The sequence below is a fragment of the Zosterops lateralis genome (assembly GCF_965231275.1).
Source record: "Zosterops lateralis genome assembly, chromosome: 38".
NCBI classification, from domain to species: Eukaryota; Metazoa; Chordata; class Aves; order Passeriformes; family Zosteropidae; genus Zosterops; species Zosterops lateralis.
Window position 1 is genome coordinate 775,731 of NC_139798.1, and position 5,122 is coordinate 780,852.

Below are 5,122 nucleotides of genomic sequence, written 5' to 3' on the forward strand. Positions count from 1 at the left end.
ACAAACAATCCCCCCAAAAGCACGCAGAAAGAGAAAATTATTTCATTTTATATTATTATTTTTAAATTATTTTTATATTATTTATTAGAATGTATTTTTATTTTAATAAAGATTAAGTGTTTACCCCTTAGAAAACCAATCTTTCAATTCTAATTAACTCTGGTTTTGATCTGTTAGGTTAATGAAGTCATATAGTTTAAAATATCAAGAAATAAATGCTACCAAAAAAAATAAAAATACAAAAAAATAAATATATACATAACAAAAAGACAACTATAACATCTAAGAATAATATCTTTAGTTACACTATTATTACATGTTCCATATATTATAGTATGTAAAATATACCTAATAAAATGAACATGATATAATAAACAAATTTTAATAATATAAATAGGTAGATTATATAAATAGGTAAATTATACTAGATAAATACATGAGATAATAGAAATATCATAATAAGAAATAGAAGAAATATGGAAATATAGCATAAAATTAAGGCTATCTTTGTTTTGGCTTGGTTGATGGCAGGGTTCTCGTAGTATTTGTGGTTGGGGGTCTTTTGGGGCCTTTATTTTCGGGGATGTTTGGAAGGGGAATTTTGAATTTTGGCCACGTTCTTTTTTGCCTCCGCTCCGTGCGGCGGCGCTGCCACCGTGTGGACACAGAGCGGTACTGCAGCTCCCCCTTCCTGGCACCGGGCTGTGATCTGTGAGGCAATGCTGCCATCGTGTGGATAAATTTCGGTACTGCAGCTCTCCCCCAGGCTGTGATCTGTAAGGCAATGCTGCCATCCTGTGGATAAATTTCGGTACTGCAGCTCCCCCCCGTGCCCGTAGCAGCCCCGGGCTGTGAACTGTGCGGCAATGCTGCCATCTCGTGGATAAAAAGCGGTACTGCAGTTCTCCGCCGTAGCAGCCCCGGGCTGAGCTCACGGGCAGTTTTGCCGCCCGAGCGCCGAAAGATCACGGCCAAAAAGGCGAGAAAAAATGAGAGGACCCCCGGACACGTGGCAGCCGGCTGCCTGCGCGCGACCCGGACCACGGAGCCACTCGGGAGCGATTTTTCCGCGGCGTACGCCGGTGCGCGGACACGGGATGGGGGCTGAGCGGCGCCACGGCAGTGTTCGGGCAGTCGATGTGGTCAGGCGCCTGTGCGAGCAGCCGAGGGGGACATTTGGGGGGGATGCCACAACCAAGATGGCGGCGCAGCTCGGGGCGCTTGACCTTCTAAAGATGGCGGCCAAAAGGGCGGGAAAACAGAGAAGACCCCATGTGTGTTTATCTGACTGCCTGCATAAAAATCCCGACCACGGTGCCGCCCGGGGACAATTTTTTGCGGCGTTTCCAAATGTACGGACACGCGCTGTGGGTTCAGCCGTTCCGCGGGCGGGTTCAGGGTAGATATTTTAGTCAGGCATCTATGTTAGACACCGATGAGGTCCTTAGGTGTGCCACAACCAAGATGGCGGCGCGGCTCGCAGTGCTCGACCTTCTAAAGATGGCGGCGGGGAGGGGCGAAAGTGACGTAAGGCACGACGTCACCGAAAAGACCCGGGGAGTGACGGAAATGACCGAGAGTTGCCGAACAGCCGAAAAGAGCCGACGGCTGACGGAAATCGCCGAGTTTCCCCGAAGAGCCGAGAATAGCCGACGGCTGACGGAAATCGCCGAGTTTCCCCGAAGAGCCGAGAATAGCCGACGGCTGACGGGAATCGCCGAACAGCCGAACCCAGCCGAGTGTCCCCGAACGTCGCCCCCTCAGCCGAACCGAACGAGCCCAGGGCAGTTCCGGGCCGGATTTGCCGCCTTTCTTATTTTCTGAGGTTTTACATATGCATAATGTCTTACAGACTTTCTTCGTACATATTTATTTTTTGATCTTGGTTATTTTCGTTTGGAATAGTAGTTACTTTATGCTTTTCTGGGCACGCTCAGTGTTTAGTGGTGGTGGTCTCCAGGCCTTGGGGGGGGGTGGGTGTGGGTCTTTTTTTATTCATTTTTTCACCTTTATCTTTCTCATGTGTGCTTTGGCTTTTTTTGGCACAATTTTAAGAGAACGTATTATTTTAGAGTCTGTGTTCTTTTCTTTATTTGTGCTCTTAATGCCGTTATTCTGTTGTTTAGGTTAGTTCTTGTAGTTCATTGTCTGATTATTTGAAGGTTTCTTATTTGTAATGTTTAAATATATGCAAAAAAGTAATAAGCACAGTGTTACTAAATATATTAATATATATAATAATATATATAATATTATATATATATGTAATATATAATAATAAATTTATATATTTTAAAATGCTACTTGGAATGTATTCCAATATACTATATTATATAGTATATTATATACTGTATTATATACTATATACTATACTAATATACATAATGTATATGGTCTATAATTTACTATAAAGGATTAGTTGTGATTTTTCAGTTTATGCCTCAGAGGCCGGTTTAGATTAAATATCAGGAAGGAATTGTTCCCTGGGAGGGCGGCGGGGCCCTGGCACGGGTTCCCCAGAGAAGCTGTGGCTGCCCCTGGATCTGGTGGAAGGTGTCCGTGCCCTGGCTGGGGCTGGAATGGGATGAGCTTTCCCTTCCACAATTCAGTGATTCTGGAGGTCTGGCTGAGCTCAGTCAGCCTGAGGAGCTGTTGCAATTTCAGGCTGGAAGTTGAGTCCTCATAACTTACACTTGCATAAAAGCAAGAATGAACGCTTAAAAAAATTCTAATGCGTGATTTTTTTAAATATAAAAAGGACAGGGAGAGGTGCTTCCTTTTATTTTCTTCTGATTCAATTGTATTTCTCACTTACAGCACTGTAGAAACCCTGTTCTGCTCTGGCTGCTGAAGGACACCCCAGAGCATCTCCAGGTGCACCTGAAGGCATCTCGACACCGAGAGAGATTTGTTCTGTTTCCGCATTGCCTCTGTTGAGAGGTGAACGCAGAACGTCCATGGGTCACCCTGCCAGCTCCACTTGGCTCAGCAGGCATCGCAGGGAGGGCGCTCCTGTCATCTCTCTGGTGAGTCTGGAGGTGGGTTTTTCTGCTGCTCTGTCCCAGAGGGGTTTTCTGTATTGCTGCTGTTGGCATCGTAGTGCTGAGTTGTGAGGAACATCACCTGTTTAAGGCAAATAATAGAAAAAAACACCCCACACAAAACTGCCTTTTGTATGAGAAATTGCATTTTGTCCAGGAAAATCTCACCGGGCCCCGGGCACAGGAGGGTTCATTCCCATTAGATCAGGAGGGTGCACAAAGCAAACTCATAAAGGGCCTGGCTGGAGCCTGTTGGGGTCAGCCTTAGCAGGGGGAAGGGTGGCCAGAGGGGCTCAGGCAGGGCTTGGGGTGGGTCTGACCTGCACTGGCCACGTCTGCTCTGTCCTTGCTGAGGAGGGCAAAGGCAAATCTGACAACTGAGTGTGTGCTTGAGCCTCTCATTCAGCAGTCTGAGGATCTGTCTAGAGAATGGAAGCAGGCTTGGGTTTAGTTTGGTGTACAGCACTTAAAAGTGGTCTTCAAATATTCCTCAGTAACTGTATCCTGAATTAAGGCTCCAGGCCAGAGTTCTTTGGTGAGAGCATTGTTCTAATAGACGGCTTTTCATTTGGGCTGGTTTTAATGTCTCTGTTTTTTTTCTGAACTTCTCATTTATTTTGCTGTGTTGTTGTGGATGTTCACCCTCGTACTCTGGACAGTGGTTTGGGGATTTTTTCCTTCATTCCCCAGCTATAATACATTTTTTTTTTTTTTCTTTTTTTCCCCATGGCAGTAAAATTCTCTAGAGCACTAAACCGGCTGCAGAATGGCATTTTCTCAGACAGAGTAATGCTTCTTCTCCCAGCCAGCCCTGCACTGTTCTTGGTGCCATTTTTCACTGTTTCCTGTAGCCCCAGAATCCGTGGCTGTCCCTCAGGGTTCTGAAGGAGTGCTGTATTTGGATTTTTGGCTTCAGGATCTGAACTGTGGCATCTGGGCTCTATTCCAGGAACCCCGGAAAAGCAAGTTCTTATTCGTGAGGACCCATTAACTCTTGAAAGTCGAGCTGTCTTGCAAGAGGTGCTGCAAAGGGTGAGATTTAACCTGATATCATTTTTTTAATCATCTCTGTGAATCCTTAATGTGCTTCAGCAGTTTCTGCGGAACAGATGATTTCACCCAGAGCATTTCAGTGCATTGTAACACGTACTGCACTGCTTCATGTCATTGCTATCTTGTGTCATGGAAGATCTTCAGCAACTTTTCCTTCAGTTTTCATGGTGATCAGCATTTTGTGTTTATCCAGCACAGCATTAGGTTCCTATTTGTGTCTCAGTAATTTGACAGGTTGTTTCTAGTTAGTTCTGATTCACTTCTCAAGATCTTGACTTAACTTTGAGTCTCTTCTGCCTTTTGTGCAAATGGACTTAATGTTGTTGCTGTCACTTTGTATTGAAATATCGAGCAGCTTTTACTTCTGGGGTTCCCAAAGTCTGCCCTTGGCAGGTGCAGCCTCTGCTTCAACCTGGAGCCCTCAGTCCGCAGGGAAATGGACCTTTGGGGAAGTTCTTCCAGCTCTATTTAATGCTTTGTGGATGATGCTGATTTTCTGGAGGTAGGCTGTCCATTCTGACCCATTTTCTTCTCTCTCCTTGCAGACTGGACCTGCTGAAAGGCTGAGGCGAGACCAGGATGTGCAAAATCTCTGAGTCTGTCTTGCTGAGGCTGAAGCCACGTTTGCTGTCAACGGTGACATTGTGGAAGATGCTAAAGACTGAAAACTTTGGGGTTTTTCCCCTGAGTCACCAGACTCTGTCTGCAGCTGTGCCCTGTGTGTCTCTTAAAAGAGTTTCTGGGTTTAGAAAGGTTTTTTACATTCTGCAATATTTATATGTAACTCAATTGAAAAGAATCATACTCTATCAGTGTGGTGTTAATTGCTCTGAGTTGGTTAATTAAAATTATTGGTAAGGGGTTTTAGCAACCCTTGGGATGGCCCCTGGAGCTGGCAGCTCTTGTTTAATTTCCCTTCATTCCTTTAATGTCTTTCAATTATTTCTTAAGCAACTAATGCAATTAGGATAAACACTAAGGACAGCAGCATTTCTGTCTTGTTGGATTGGGAAATCCAAGCCGAGGTC

General features: G+C 44.8%; 1 long non-coding RNA gene across 1 annotated transcript; it reads left to right on the forward strand.

Moving 5' to 3' along the window:
- Positions 1-1,551: 1,551 nt before the first annotated feature.
- On the forward strand, positions 1,552-4,838 carry LOC310921933. The gene is made up of 4 exons (XR_014592241.1): positions 1,552-1,861; positions 2,818-3,026; positions 3,991-4,073; positions 4,640-4,838. It is a non-coding gene; the product is annotated as an uncharacterized lncRNA (long non-coding RNA).
- The last annotated feature ends 284 nt before the right edge of the window (positions 4,839-5,122 follow it).